The following is a 17,267-nucleotide window of genomic DNA, read 5'->3' as shown; positions in this document are numbered from 1 at the left end:
AATGGTTTTAAGTAAAAGAAGACTATTGGCACAGTCAGATTTTCTTTGTATATAGGTCACTGGACTCTGAAGGGAGTAAAATGGGTAAGAGAGACTGTAAAGGTTCAAGTAAGAACTGGGGTGATGATAATGGAATCAAAAGGAAAGGTCAGAGATTCAAGAACTATTCTGAAGGTAGGATCAGTGGGACTTTCCATTTTTTATTTTACTTTTAATTTTTTAACGTTTATTTATTTTTGAGAGAGGGAGAGAGAGAGAGAGAGAGAGAGAGACAGAGAATGAACGGGGGAGGGGCAGAGAGCGCGCGAGAGAGACACAGACTCCAAAGCAGGCTCCAGGCTCCGAGCTGTCAGCACAGAGCCTGACACGGGGCTTGAATTCAGGAACTGTTAGATCATGACCTGAGCCAAAGTCAGACACTTAACCAACTGAGCCACCCAGGAACCCCTCAGTGGGGCTTTTTAGCTGACTACATGTGAAGGGAGAGAGGAAAGGAGGAATCTAGAATGAGTCTATAGAGTCTAGAATGATAGAGCGGGGAACCCAAGAGGAGACGCAGATCCAAGGATGAGGGTGAGAAGTTCTGTGTCTGACATGTTGAAATGAAGTAACTGTCAGACATACAAGTAGAGATGTATGAGCCTGATAGGACCCTGGCTGTATGCGATTGGTGCTCCGGGGGTATTCAGGGCTGAAAATACAGACTTAGAAGTCATTTGCCTAAGGCAGTGGGAAAGTCAAGAGATAAGACTGCTCAGTAACTACGTGTAGTGAGTAAAGTAATGAGCCCAGTATAGAACACTGGGCAATTACAACATTTAGGATGAGGAACAAGAGACAATGGGAAGGATTGGTCAGAGAAGAAGGAAGAAGTAGTAGAAAGGGTATAACTTTGAAGCCACACAGAATCAGTTTTAGAATTTCTTCTCCACTACCTATTGTATGTCCTTGAACAAATTAGTCATGAGCCTCAGTTTTCCTGTCTATTATATAGGGACAATACAGTAGTAACCCCCTTATCTGCATAGGATACATTCCAGGACTCCCGGTGGATGCCAGAAACCAGGGATAGTATTGAACCCTATATATGTTTTTTCCTATACATACATATCTATGGTAAAGTTTAATTTATAAATTAGGCATAGTATGGGATCAACAATAATTAACTAATAATAAAATAAAATAATTCTGACAATAAACTGTAATAAAAATTATGTGAATGTGGTCTGTCTCAAAATATCTTCTTGTACTTTCACCCTTCTTTTTGATTTTTTAATGTGTATCTATTTTGAGAGAGAGAGAGAGAGAGAGAGAGAGAGAGAGAGAGAGAACATGCACGTGTGTGCATGAAAGTGGGGGAGGGGCAGAGACAGAGGGAGGGAGAGAATCCCAAGTAGGGTCCTGGGATCAAGACCTGAGTCAGGCTCCACGCTCAGCTTGGGATTCTCTCTCTCCCTCCCTCTGTCCCTCTCCCCCCACTCATACTCTAAAGTATGTCTGTAAAGTTAAATAAATAAATAAATAAAATAAAATTCTCATGAAAAAGATAATTAAAAAAAACAAAAATAAATAAGTAAAAAGTACCTTTCACAATGCCTACCTCACTGTAGGCACTTAACAAATGTGATTTCCTTTTTTTGTTAGTCTGGCCCTTTTATGTTTCCCTGCCGGTAAGTGACAGGAAGTAGGGTATCCTTAGTTGTCAAGTAGTTTTTAGCCTTATTTTATTTTACTTTTTTTGAGAGAGACATGGAGCTTGATCTCACAATTGTGAGATCATGACCTGAGCCAAAATCAAGGGTCAGATGCTTAACCGACTGAGCTACCAGGGCGCCCCTGTAGATTTTAGCTTCACCAAGGGTCAAATTGGGAGACAGCCCGGTCTCTGCCAATCTACAGTTACTCTCAACTGAAGCCACAAAGATGCAAAAAAATTCAGGTTTGTAATGGTACTCTCGATGCCCATAGAACTACTGCGCTTCTTCTGTGTTATTTCTGCTTTTCTAGGACACTAGTCCTTGGGAGCAGCTCCACAATGAAATAAGTGAGCAAATAAGAACATATTTGAAATGGGCTAGGAATTCATAGTTGTTAGAGGTGACACCAGCTTCATTTTTGGCTCACGGAATATAAGGGCGTTTTGTATATGGTAGGCGATGAAAAGGTGCTGGAATGCCCCCAAAATACTAAAATTAGAAAAGAAAAATTCTTCATGACTCAAAGATTAGTGTGGTAGAGGTTTTTTTTTTTTTTTTTTTTTTTGAAACTAAAACATGTATTACATCATCCTGGCAGGCCTGTTTTTAATGATCTGTAAGCTTCAATACAGCAAGTATCATTTAAGGCTTTGAAGGGAGAGGAAAAAGGGTGTTTCAAGTCCCTCAAACAATTTACTGCTCCAGTATTTCTAATAATCATGTGAGTATTTTTCCTTTTGACTGGAGAGCAAAGGAAGACGGAAACCTGTGGAAACTGGAGTTGGACAAGAAAACAAAGTTCACAGATGAAATCCTGTCTTATGTTGGCCGCTCAAACGAGACTCACCCCTTCTGGGCTTTAAAAAAACTCATCCAGCACAGTCTCTTTTGTTCCCCTCAGTGGTTAAGTGTCACAGAAGCCTACTCAGGCTGATCTAAACAATCATGGGAAAGTTCCTGCAGGAAAAAGAGGTAGGGATTACTGTACTTTGTCATGGTCATTCATGCCAATGGTAGGCCATTTCCCCTCAGAGATGTATTTCTCTAATTAGAGCGATGGGCTGAAAACAAGCAATTTTTAAGTCAATCAATACAATTAAAATGTCTCCAAATAACACAGTAGTTTTATTTCTGTGGTAATTACCTCCCTTCCCTTGAAAACACTATTCCACTATTAGTCTTTCCACTATTAGTGCATGGTTAAAACAGATGACCTTCGGGAACCTATAAACTAGTGCCTGGCATACAGCAGGCACTCAATAAACACTTGTTGAAGGGCACCTGGCTGGCTCAGTTGGAGGAGCATGCGACTCTTGATCTCGGAGTCATTGAGTTCAAGCCCCACATTAGCTGTAGAGATTACTTAAATAAATAAGTAAAACTTAAAAAAATACTTCTTGAATGAAAGAAGGAATGCATAGGGCAAAACAAACACCTTCTCTTGAAGGCCTCTGTTCTTTTTGTATTAATCCAAGGCTAATTTAGCTTCTTTAGAGTCACATCATCCTGTGCTCAAGACTCAGTTCAAGTCTCTTGCTATTTTATTGTTAAGGTACATATTATCATGACTCTTTTTCTCGACGAATTTTTTCAATTGGGCATTTTTTAAATCAGTTTTTACTTACATTTAATATTTTATATTTTCCCATTTTAGTTGTAGAATGAGCTTGTTGCTCCAGCCTGGAACACATCTAACTGGAACACAGAGGTAAGAGTTACATATGAACAACAGACTAGCTTCTCGGTCCTCTTGGCATCCTCTAAATCACCTTTCATGATACTCTTTTATATTACTTAGTCATTCGCTCATTTACTTATTCAACAAATATTTACTAAGTCTTAATATGTGTCAGGCACCATTCTCAATGCTGAGGATACAGCAATGAACAAAAGGGACCGAAATCCCTGCCCCTGTGGTATTTACAAGCGAGTGCAGGGAAGGTCAGGCAAAACAAGAAAAACATGTCATGAAAAACAAAACAGTAGAGGATTTATTCCAGATTACAAGAAACCAAAGAGACGTTACCAAGTACAATGTGTAAACCTTGATTCTATCCGGGGTCAGAAAACAAACAGCTAAATATATTTGAGAACAATCAGGGAAATTGTAACTTGCATTAGATGTTAGATGATGTTATGGAATTATTGTTCATTTTGTTAAATGTGATAATGACATAGGGATTATGCAGGAGAATAGGAGAATGCCCTTATTGTTAGGAGTATGTAGGGGTAAGGTGTCAGGATTCCTGTAACTTAGTTTCAAATGATCTATCTATCTATCTATCTATCTATCTATCTATCTATCTATGATCTATCTACCTACCTACCTACCTGCCATGCACAAATGTAACAAAATGTCAGCATTTGGTGAATCCAGGTAAAGGGCATAGAGGTGTCTTTATAACTTTCTTGTAGGTTTGAAAATTTTCAAATAAGGAGTGGTGGGAGTGGGGGAAACTTATTCCATTTCTAGTCAGAAATGTGACTCATGATTAATTAGTTTGACTCTTGTTGCTCAACATTTTTCTATGAGTGGGTTGATCCCTCATCCTGAAGTATTTCCTTTCATCATATACCTAGCAACACTTTCCCTTTTCTGTTGTGGCCAGAGGAAAGGCTAGGATATGGGATAGCCACGGGATATTCTCTCAAAATATCTCTTTGCCATGACTTTGTTAAATTAACATTAAGTGGAGCACGGGGTGCCAGAAGGTGAGTCTTGGTTCAACAGTAGCCCACAAGAGAAACTGAAATAGATACATGTATTTCTGACAGGTCCTGGAAGAAGCACAAAGCACACTCCGAGGGATCACAGGGGGAGGTCAAGGCAAGGTGCAGACAGAGAGCGATAGGACCTGGGGCAACATGCCTTTATTAGGGTCTGTGGGAGGAGTGCTTTGGGGTCCCCAGGCTAAGGCCAGATTGGTCAATTCAAACCAAACAAGTGAGACTTTAGTGAGTTCCATGGGGGTCTTGTTTAAGGGGCGCACCAGGGGAAGGCCCTGGGAGGTAGGGGAGACTGCTGATCACAAGGGTTGTTAGGGAAGTCACATCAGGAACTCAACCGCTTGTGGCTCTTCCAGCTGTTATCCAGAGCATTGGATTGCACAACGGGACTAGTGTCAGTTTAAGGTCCCTGCAGGCCAAACAAATTGGATGCTGAGGCAGCAATACCATGGAGCAGCTTAGCTAAATTCTGTACACTCTTCCTTCAACTTGATCTGAAATAGTGCTTTCACATATCTGTTATTCACACACTTTATAGCTGAATTCAAGCTAGTAATAAAATAATTACAAAGTACAGGAAAAACACAAGGACGAAGTAGGAAGCAAATTAGCCATGAAGCCAGTAATATAGGGTGTATATTAGATTCCTATGGTTGCTGTAATAAAGTAGCACAAACTTAGTGGCTTGAAACAACTGAAATTTATTCTCTTAACAGTTCTGGAGGCCATTAGTCCACCATGTGTCTTACAGGGCTAACATCAGCGTGTCTGCAGGGCTGGTTCCTTCTTCTCTAGGGGAGACTGTTTCCTTGGCTTTTCAGTCTTCTAGAGGCTGTCCTTATTCCTTGGCTTGTGGCCCTTTCCTCCCACCGGTTTTGGCTTTCACACTACTTTTTTCCTCTCCTGTCATCAAACCTTGTCTGCCACTTACAAGTGATTATATTATCCAGGATAATCTCCCCCAACTCAAGATCCTTAACTTAATCCTACCTGCAAAGTTCTTCTTGCCAAATAAAATGACATTCACAGGCTCCAGGCATTAGGACCTGGGTATCTTTGGGTGCCATTATTGAGTTTACCACAGCAGGAGAAAGGGTCATGTAAATAAGTAAGAAATAAAAGAGAGGATCCTCACTAATTCTTTGAAAATAAGTTAGAAGGTATCATATCATTCTTCCTCAGAAAGGGTATCTCTCATCACCATAAACACTTAGACTGGGAGAGCAAACCAGGATGGAGGTACTCAGACCTCATATTGCTTCCGGGACCTACCACTTATTTAATGTTGGGCAAATTACTTATCTGCTGTGCTTCAACTCCCTCGTCTTTAAACCAGAGATGGTAATATTTTCTCAAACGGTGGTTGAGAAGATACAATACTATAATGCATGAAAAGATTGAACACAGTTCCTGACCCATTTAAATAATGCCTGTTATAATTATTTTATTATTCATGGAATAGGACGTGCAACCCTCCTGATGCTGATCAGTACACAGTATTTCCAGGGGCCGCTAGTGACCCCTTCTATGTGCATTCTATGTAGCATTCTACATAAGATAATAAGTAAAAAGCTTACTCAAATGTCAATTTTTTCCCCCAATTTTAAGCACAGTGGATAGGAGTATCTCTAAACTGCATCGCAAACTTCCTTGTCTTACTAAAAAATAATAGTAAATATAGTAAAAATTCGTAACTCAACATTATGAATATGGCTTATTGTCCTGGAACATAATAGAAAGATATCCTCAAGGAGAAAAAAAGATTCATAAAATTATTTATTTGACAGCTACATGGTAACTGACCTTCAAATACCATTTTTATTTATTTTTTATTTTTTATTTTTTTAGTATGAAATTTATTGTCAAATCGGTTTCCATACAACACCCAGTGCTTGCATTGTGCAAACACCCAACACTGTGCTTCTGTGGATCAAATACCGTTTTTAATTTGGATTTTCTCTTCACCGCTTGGGTCTCTAGTGACTCTCTTTTTTTTTTTTATATATGAAATTTATTGACAAATTGGTTTCCATACAACACCCAGTGCTCATCTCAAAAGGTGCCCTCCTCAATACCCATCACCCACCCTCTCCTCCCTCCCACCCCCCATCAACCCCCAGTTTGTTCTCAGTTTTCAACAGTCTCTTATGCTTTGGCTCTCTCGCACTCTAACCTCTTTTTTTTTTTTTTCCTTCCCCTCCCCCATGGGTTCCTGTTTAAGTTTCTCAGGATCCACATAAGAGTGAAACCATATGGTATCTGTCTTTCTCTGTATGGCTTATTTCACTTAGCATCACACTCTCCAGTTCCATCCACGTTGCTACAAAAGGCCATATTTCATTTTTTCTCATTGCCACGTAATATTCCATTGTGTATATAAACCACAATTTCTTTATCCATTCATCAGTTGATGGACATTTAGGCTCCTTCCATAATTTGGCTATTGTTGAGAGTGCTGCTATGAACATTGGGGTACAAGTGGCCCTATGCATCAGTACTCCTGTATCCCTTGGATAAATTCCTAGCAGTGCTATTGCTGGGTCATAGGGTAGGTCTATTTTTAATTTTCTGAGGAACCTCCACACTGCTTTCCAGAGCGGCTGCACCAATTTGCATTCCCACCAACAGTGCAAGAGGGTTCCCGTTTCTCCACATCCTCTTCTCTTTTCTGATAACACTTATCACGACTGTCAGTGTGTGGCTGTGATAATGTGATTTATAAAATATATATATTTGGTCATTGGGATGACCACAATATATATCTCGTATGTATTTGGTCTTCATGCACAGTTCCTGGTTCACAGCTCCCAAAACACTTGGAATTTCCTAAGTGTTCAGAGTGACCAAGGTGTCTTTTGTTATGTGAATGAGTGACTTTTGAAAGCACCTAAGGATGTGGCTGCCAGAACCAACCTTGGGATTAGAGGGTTGGAACTTTCAGTCCCATCCCCCTACTGCCAGGGAGGAGAGATGGGCTGGAGATTGAGCTCCACCTCCAGAAGCCAATGATTTGATCAACCACACCTATGTAATAAAGCCTTCATAAAAACACAAAAGGATGGGGTTCTGAGAGCTTCTGGGTTGGGGAATATGGGGAGCTTCGGGGAGAGTGGTTCAACTGGAGAGGGCAGGCAAGCCCAGCGCCCTTTCCCCATGCCTTGCCTTATGCATCCTTTTATCTGCTTCTGAGTTAAATCCTTTCAGAATAAACTGGTAATCCAGTAAGTAGAATGTTTCTCTGAGTTCTGTGAGCTGCCCTAGCAAGTTACTCTCAAACCTGAGGAGGAAGTACTGGGAACCTCTGATATATATAGTTAATTGGTCAAAAGTACAGGTTAACAGCCTGGGCTTGTGACTGGCATCTGAAGTAAGGAGGTGAGGGGCAGTCTTGTAGGCCAGAACCCTTACTCTGTGGAATCTGATGCTATTTCCAGGTTGATAGTGTCAGAATTTAGGTGAATTAAGATGAATTCTTGGACACCTTGCTGGTGTTGTGTGGGAAGCCCCCACCCTCCATGTCTGAAATCGGTTCTAGGAACTTAATTGAGTGGCTAAGGCTAGCAACACTTTAGACTACTCTCACTACTTTTTATCTGCAGCTGATGACCTAATCAGTATTTGAAGATTATGCATTTATAAGAGGTTCCCTGGGAAACGCTTAAGAGACTTCGTGCCCTGCCTGCTAAGACACATGTAAACCCTGTAAACACTAGCTCTTCAGGGTCCATTTTTACTTACTTTCAAATTAGTGACTATATTTTGAACACCTTAGTAGTTTGACCGCTACGTTGTTAAGATATTAAAGAGTTCAACCACGTCAGTCACTAGCCTGAGGATCTGTCTAATGTTTAATGCAAATCAAAAGACTAGAAAATTAATCGGCTTAAGGTGTGAAAATATCTTCACTTTAATGATCGTATCTTATCAAAATGACCCAGTAATTGCTCTGTCTACCTGAAGTTACAGAGTTCTCATGTTTTTGTTTACAGTGAACATCAGACAATCCTTAAGGCTACTGACGGACATTCTGTACCCATATAGATACAAATGTATACGTAAACAGAGGAAATCTAGATTACCCAGTGATTTAGCCATATTAATTCTGGCTTCTACATTTTTACTGTCAACATTAACGCTCCTGCTTAATTGAGCCCTTTGTTGATAAAATACTTTTTGTGTTTGTTGGTTTATTTCTCCCCCAAATTGCTTCTTGCCCTCAGGGAAGGTGTGTGAACTAGCAAGTCTTATCTTTGCTGTAGACTGGGGCCTCTCTGTCAGTCTTAGCTGTGGCCCATTTTTTGTTTTTTTTAATGTTTATTTATTTTTGACACACACACACACACACACACACACACACACACACACACAGTGTGAGTGGGGGAGGGGCAGAGAGCAAGAGGGAGACACAGAATCTGAAGTAGGCTCCAGGCTCTGAGCTGTCAGCACTGAGCCCAATGTGGGGCTCAGACTCACGAACTGTGAGATCATGAGCCTAGCGGAAGTTGGACGCTTAACCAACTGAGCTACCCAGGAGCCCCAGCTGTGGCCCATTTTTAAGTGGAAAGGAGACCAGAACCCTCAGACAGACAAGTTGGTATAGTACACAATTAAAATTCAATGAATTCTCAGATGAGCCATACCTATATTTAAGTATAAGTATAAAATTCTTAATAAAACCAACAAAATCAATTTTGGGGTGAACTGTCATTCAAATTATTCATGTCACTGGTATTTGCAGGATGACAAGACATTTTAGGTACACCTATTAAGTGTTACTAAAATGTATTTTTATCAGTTCTTCATGCAACATAGTCCATTCATGTTAGCTTACAAAACAGATGTAATGAATATAGTGATACATGGTGCTTCTTTCTCTGTATTTGCCAGGAATCTGAAGAATCATGAGATTTTCTTGTCCTGCCCACAATGGCTTTAAAGAGCACATGTATTAGGTGTATACCAATAACAGTATAATAATAGGTGCCATATATGGGGTACCTACTAAGAGTTAAGCACTATATAGAGTGCTTTTTATATTGTGGTGGTTTTCAGATACATCTACAAAATCTTTTGAAGGTGCATCCCAATTCTTTTCCCCTTGAGTATGGGCTAAACTTACTGATTCATTTCTAATGAATAGAATAGAATGAAAGTGACAGTGTGTGACTTCAGAGACTAGTTCATAAAAGGCACTGTGGCATCCTGCTTGCTCTCTCTGAGATCACTTTTTCTGGGGAAGTCACTGCCATAATCATGAGGAACATGAGAACTGTTGAGGCCTCCTGCCAACAGTGATATAAGTGAGCAAGCCTTCAGATGGCTGCAGCCCCAACCTAAATCTTGATTTCAGTCTTACGAGGGAGAACCATCCAAGCAAGTTGATTCTGCATTCCTGATGCTTAGAAACTGTGTGAAATAATAAATGTTTATTGTTTTAAGCCTCTAAGGTTTGGGGTAAATATATCACATAGCAATAGATAACTAATACACACACACACACACACACACACACACACACACACACACAACTTTATTCTCACAACTACCAGGAGACGAGTGGTATTATGAGGAAACAAAGGCTCAGGTGGTTACTTAACTTACTCAAGGCCACACAGCTAGTGGTTGCAGACCCATGATACTACGTCCATATTTGCTCCACTGTATTATACTATTTCTTTTCAGATCCTGTTTCTTTTAGGCAGCTTCTTAGCTATCCCTCCCAACTCTGATTAGCTTGCCATCAATGCTCTCATTCAAATAATGGATTAAGAAAGAAAAAGAAAGGCTAAGGACAGAGCCCAGAATTCTACTTCTGGAGATATCCCTTTAGCATGATCTGAACCCATTAATTAGTACATTTTTGGTATGATTTTCAACCACTTATTTATTACCCATCCTCTATTCCTTCTGCGTATTCATAAGGATATCATGGAGAGGGTGCCAAGGTCCTGCTGAGATTCAACTAAACTAAACAAATATAATGAATATAGCCATGCTAAGTATAGTTTTCTCCGGATTTACCAGTCTTGTAATCCCTTCACAAAGGGAAGAAGTTTGCACTGGCTGTGTCATTCCCTCCTCCTTCAATGTTACTGCCATTAACATCATGTACCATCGCTCCTGTCACTTCACAGTTATCACTGATTTTGAGAAATAACCATTTTAGACATATTATTTGATTTAAACCTCAGGACTACCCTATGAAATAGGTGGTTCTCTTATTATTTCTATTTCACCAATTGGGAAATGTGGCTTATAGAGATTCAGTAACTTGCCCAATGTCATTTTACTAAGAGGTGACAGAGCTGGGGTTGAAACCAGGTCTTCTTACCCACCAAGCATGGGCTCTCTTGCTTTCCTTTTCCCTCTTCTCTTCTCCCCTCCGTCCCCACATCCTCCCCCCTAACTTCTTCTTCAATAAACTCTGATAGACTTACAGTTAACACAACTTCCTTTTCTGAATAGGTATAGATATTGATTCTTTTTAATAAATAGTTGAAGAATATCACCCAAGATAGATGTCAAGGTCACCAGCCTTCAGTCTGCTGAAATGACCTTCTGAATATTGAGTCCCTGCCTCTACATTTGGAACTTCTCTCCCCTTCCCTCCCCATGATGGGCACAATTTCCTCTTTCTTTCTTTCTTTCTTTCTTTCTTTCTTTCTTTCTTTCTTTCTTTCAAGTTTACTTATTTTGAGAGAGAGAGAAAGCATGAGGGAGGGAGGGGCAGAGAGAAAGGGAGAGAGAATCCCAAGCAGGCTCCATCCTGTCAGCACAGAGCCCGACACAGGGCTTGCTCCCATTAACCATGAGATCATGACCTGAGCCGAAATTAAGAGTCAGATGCTCAAATGACTGAGCCACCCAGGTACCCTCACAATTTCCACTTTCTAAACACCGCCGGCAGTGGTTCAGTCAGCTTATCTACTAGGCCTCGGTACCTTGGAATATAAATTAGATCCAGAAACTTAAGTTCATTTAAAGCAGTTAGGTGATCTCTTATAATCTCAGTTATGTTTGATTTTATTCCCTGGAACTACTGTTCATTTTATCTTTTCCAGTCCAAAGAGCACCCTCTTTAACTGAGAAGAATAAATGAAAGTAGGAGGTGAATTTTCTTTTCTTTTCTTTCATTTATTAATACAATACCATCCATCTAGGGTTCATTGTTCTTTTTGCTGCAATGTAATTTTTTTAATAAGGAAGACTTTTATATATGCACCCCTATGTTTATTGCAGCATTATTGATAATAGCCAAGATGTGCCAACTCAAGTGTCTATCAATGAATGCATGGATAAAGAAGATGTGGTATATGTGTGTGTGTGTGCATATATGTGTACCATATATATATATATATATATATATATATATATGAGATGGAATATTATATAACCATAAAAAAGGATGGGGTCTTGCCTTTTGTGACAACATAGATGGACCTAGAGGGCATTATGCTAAGTGAAGTAAGTCAGACTGAGAAAGACAAATACCATGTAATTTCACTCATATGTATAATCTAAAAAAAAATCAATACACAAACAAAAGGCATAATCAGATCTATAAATACAGAAAATAAATTGATGGCTGCCAGAGGGGAGGAAGGTATGGATATGGGAAAAATGGGTGAAGGGGAGTAGGAAATATAGGCTTCCAGTTATGGAATGAATACATCATAGGAATAAAAGGTACATCATAAAATATAATCACTTTTATTATAATACTTGTATGGTGACAGATGGTAACTACTTGTGGTGTGCACAGCAAAACATACAGAGATGTTGAATTACTCTGTTGTACACCTGAAACTAATGTAACATTGTGCATCCATTATGCTCAAATAAAAAATTAAAATAAAAAAATTAAAAGGAAAACTTTTTATATTGTCTTCAGTATTTTGCCACAATTCTCAGTTTTCCTAGTCTCTTACTTTCCCTTTAATTTAATGCAATTCACTAAGTATTCATTTATATATACCGTGAACCAGGCACTTGGCTAGATGCTAGGAACATAGAGTAAGCAAGATAGATAAATGCTTTCCTGGAACTTACAGTCTAAGCACAAGCTGGGGAGGGACAGAGAAAGGGGGACAGAGGATCCAAAGTGGGGTCTTTGCTGACAGCAGACAGCCTGATGCAGAACTCGAACTCACGAACCGCGAGATCATGACGTGAGCCAAAGTCAGATGCTTAACCGACTTAGCCACCCAGGTGCCCCAAGAAAAGTAGAATTTAAGCAAATAATTATATGTATGAGAAATGTTAGGAAAAGAGCTTACAAGAAGCAGATTGAACCTAACTTAAAAGTTCAAGTCTTCTTAGAAAAAGAGACACTTAAAAAAAATTACCAATCTTATATTATCTTTCAGAAAAGATAGGAGGAAATACTTCCAAACGCATTTTATGAGTTTAATCACAATGTTTTTATGATTAATGATTTAATGTCAGAATAATCCTGACACTCAGAACAGACAGGATATTACAAGAAAAGAAAACCGTAGTCTAAAATACCTCATTGGATAGATGCGAAAGTCATTAATAAAATGTTAAAGAAATCCAATGATATGTGAAAATGATAATAAATCACGACTAAGGTGGATTTATCCACATGAACATCAGAAAGGGGAAAAACCATATGTCACTCAATACATTCAGAAAAATAAAAAATTGAATACCCATTCACAATAAAAATTCTCACCAAACTAAGAATAAAAGTAAATTTCCTCAACCGACTAAAGGGCATCCATGAAAAACCTCATATTTAATTCTAAAGACTGAAAACTTTCTGGCCAAATCAATGTTATCTGTTCTTACCACTTCTATTTAATATTGTAATGAGGTCCTACTCTGTGCAATAAAGAAAGAAGAAAGAAAGACCTTTACCAAGATTGTAAAGGAAGAAGTAAAACTGCCTCTATTTGCATGTGACATGATTTTGCTGCAGAAAATTCTAAGAAATCTACAAAGAAACTATGAGAACTAATAAGTGAATTTACCAAAGTCACAGGATATAATGTACAAAAGGTAATTATATATATGTAATTTTTTTTTTTTTTTAAGTAGGCTTCATGTTTAGCACAGAGCCCAGTGTGGGGCTTGAACTCATGACCCTGAGCTCAAGACCTTGGCTGAGATCAAGAGTCAGATGCTTAACTGACTGAGCCACCCAGGTGCCCCTATATTTCTATATTCTTAAAATGGAAAACCGGTAAAGAAAATAACTTTAAAAAATAATACTCTTGGGGCACCTGGGTGGCTCAGTCGATTAAGCGTCCGACTCTTGATTTCAGCTCAGGTCATGATCTCACAGTTTGTGAGTTCAAGCTCCGCATCAGGCTCTGTACTGACAGTGCGAAATCTGCTTGGGATTCTCTCTCTCCCTCTCTCTCTGCCCCTCCCGTCACTGGTGCTCTCTTGCTTTCTCAAAATAAATAAATAAACTTAAAAAAATACTATTTATAATGGGAGAACAAAACAAAATATTTAGGAATAACTTTAATAAAATGTGTAAGATCTGTATATTAAATGCTGTAATGCATTGCTGAAAGAAATGTAAGAAGATCTAAGGAAAAATGTACTATGTCCATGGATTGGAAGATTCAATACTGTGAAGTTGACAATTCACCCCGAATTGATCTACAGAGTCTTCAAATCTCAATCAAATTCTTGTCAGGCTTTATTTACTTTTCTTTCTTTTTTTTTTTTTTTGTAGAAATTGACAAGTTTATTCTAAAAGTTATATAGAAATGCAAGGGACCTCTAATGACCAAAATAATCTAGAAAAAGGCAAAGTTGAGGTGTGTACACTACCTTATTATAAAGCTAAACTAATCAAGACTAAAGTGTAACAAATATATCAATAGAACAGAATAGAAAATCTAGAAACACACCCACACATATATAGTCAATTGTTTTTGTTTTTTGGTGTTTTGGTTTTTTTTTAACAAAGGAACCAAAACAATTGAGTGGGAAAAGTGAAGTCTTTTCAACAAATAGTGTTGGAATAAACAACTAGCTATCCAGATGGTACAAAAAAGGATCTTGACCTCAACCTCAAACCACCCACAAAAATTGATTCAAGATGGATTATAGACCAAACATAAAAGCTAGATTTCTGATGCTTTTAGACGAAAATGAAGGGTAATACTGTCACAAACTTAGGGTAGCAAAGGTTTTTTTAACACTGGACCCAGAAGTCATTAATCATAAAAGAAAAAATTGATCAAATGTGGACTTTAAAAACTTCTGCTCAATGAGAGCACCATTAAGGAAATAAACAAGCCAAAGAATGGTAGCAATATTTGCAATAAGCATATCTGACTTACAACCAGACTGGTTACAAGGAACTCCTACTACACAATAATTAAAACAACCCACCCAAAACTGAGGAAAAGATTTCAAGAGGCACTTCACAAAGAAAATGGCTAATAAGCAATAAAAAACTGTTCAGTGTCAGTAATCATCAGGGAAATGCAAATTAAAACCACAATGAGACACCACTTCATATTCACTAGAAAGGCTAAAATGAAAAGTCTGTATTTGCTTTGGCAACACATATATTAAAATTAGGACAATACAGAGATTTGCATGGCCCCTGTGCAAGTATGACATGCAAATTTGTGAAGTGTTCCATATTTAAAAAAAATAACCTTATTGTGATAATCATTTCACAATATATACATATATCAAATCATCACATTGTATATTTTAAACTTATACAATGTTATCTGTCAATTATATCTCAGCAAATTATAAACCAATAAATAAGCTAGGGGGGAAAAGAAGACTGACAACACCAAATGTTAGCAAGGATATGAAACAACTGGGATTTTTCAGACATTGCTGGTAGATATGTAAAACAGTACAATCACTTTGGAAAAAGTCTGCCAGCAAATATCCCTTAGATATTTACCCAAGAGAAATAAAAACATATGTCCATGAAGTTAAGCATCCTTTCATGAAAAAACTCGGAACAAACTGGGTATAGAAGCAATGTACTTCAACAAAATAAAGGCCATTTATGGCCCATAGCTAACATAATAGTGAAAGACTAAAGGCTCTCCCTCTAAGACCATGAACAAGATCACTCCTTTCCAACATAGTATTGGAAGCCCTAGCCAGAGAAATTAGGGAATAAAAAAGAAATGGAAGCCATCCAAATTGGAAAGGAAGAAGTAAGGGGCGCCTGGTGGCTCAGTCAGCTAGGTGTCCGACTTCAGCTCAGGTCATGATCTCGTGGTTTCTGGGTTCGAGCCCCGTGTCAGGCTCTGGAGCTGCTTCAGATTCTGTGTCTCCCTCTCTCTCTGCCCCTCCCACACTGTGTTCTGTCTCACTCTGGAGGAGAAATAAACATTAAAAAAAAATTTTTTTTTTTAAAGAAGTAAAATTGGGGCACCTGGGTGGCGCAGTCGGTTAAGCGTCCGACTTCAGCCAGGTCACGATCTCGCGGTCCGTGAGTTCGAGCCCCGCGTCAGGCTCTGGGCTGATGGCTCAGAGCCTGGAGCCTGTTTCCGATTCTGTGTCTCTCTCTCTGCCCCTCCCCCGTTCATGCTCTGTCTCTCTCTGTCCCAAAAATAAATTAAAAAAAAAAAAAAAAAAAAGAAGTAAAATTGTCTCTGTAGATGATATAACTTTATGTAGAAAATCTTTAAAAAAATCCATCCAGGGACAGCTGGGCGGTGTAGTCAGTTGAGAATCCGACTCGATTTTGGCTCAGGTCATGATCCCAGGGTCATGGGATTGAGCCCTTCGTCAGGCTCTGCACTGAGCGTGGAGCCTGACTGGGACTCTGTCTCTCTCTCTCCCTCTGCCCTTCTCTCTAGCTCGTGTGTGCTCCCTCTCTTTCTTAAAAAAAAAAAAAAAAAAAAAAAAAAAAAAAATCCATCCCAAAACTGATAGAACTAAAAAATCAATCCAGTTAAGTTGCAGGACACAAAATCAACATACAAAAACCAGTTGCATTTTTGTACACTAACAACAAGTTATCTGAAAAAGAAATAAAGAAGACAATCCCATTTACAATAGTATCAAAAACAATAAAATACTTAGGAATAAATGTAATCAAAGAGGTGAAAAATCTGTACACTGAGAACTCAGACTTTGATGAAAAACACTGAAGAAGACACAAACAAATGGAAAGATATCTGTGTTCATGAATTGGAAGAATTAACGTTAAAACGCTCCTACTCCTCAAAGCTATCTATAGATTCAATGTAATCCCTATCAAAATTCCAATGGCATATGTCATAGCGGTGGAAAAAAATCCTAAAATTCATAAGAAACCACAAAGGACCCTGAAGAGCTACATCAATCCTAAGAAAGAAGCAGAGCAGGAGGCATCATTCTTTCTGATTTCAAAGTATATTACAAAGCTAATATAAACAAAACAGTATGGTACTGGCACAAAAACAGATACACAGACCAATGGAACAGAATCAAGAGCATAAAAATAAATCCACACATATACAGTGAACTAACTTTGACAAGAATCAAGAGCATAAAAATAAATCCACACATATACAGTGAACAAACTTTGACAAGGGAGCCAAGAATGCTCAATGGGGAAAGGATAGTCTCTTCAATAAATGGTGCCAATGCCAGGAAAACAAGCTATTCATATGCAAAAGAATGAAACTGGACCCGTATCTTACACCACTCACAAAAATTAACTTGAAATGGATTAAAGACTTAAATAGAAGATCTGAAAACTGTAAAACTCCTAGAAGAAAACATAGGGGGAAAGCTCCTTGACGTTGGTCTTGGCAATGATTTTTTGGATGTGATACCACAGTGCAAGCAACAAAGGCAAAAAGTAACTGCATCAAATACAAAAGCCTCTACACAGCA

The 17,267-nt window shown here is 38.6% G+C and overlaps 1 protein-coding gene and 1 non-coding gene across 5 annotated transcripts in view; one reads left to right on the top strand and one right to left on the bottom strand.

The window, feature by feature from the left end:
* CD1H11orf49 (chromosome D1 C11orf49 homolog) overlaps window positions 1-17,267 on the bottom strand; it is a 197,626-nt gene that overhangs the window by 61,902 nt on the left and 118,457 nt on the right. The gene's annotated exons all lie outside the window — the stretch shown is intronic.
* LOC122484533 lies at window positions 14,957-15,060 on the top strand. The gene has a single exon (XR_006297601.1). It is a non-coding gene; the product is annotated as a U6 spliceosomal RNA (small nuclear RNA).

This window comes from Prionailurus bengalensis, chromosome D1, assembly GCF_016509475.1.
Source record: "Prionailurus bengalensis isolate Pbe53 chromosome D1, Fcat_Pben_1.1_paternal_pri, whole genome shotgun sequence".
In the NCBI taxonomy this organism is placed as follows: Eukaryota; Metazoa; Chordata; class Mammalia; order Carnivora; family Felidae; genus Prionailurus; species Prionailurus bengalensis.
This window is presented reverse-complemented; position numbering and strand designations above follow the sequence as displayed.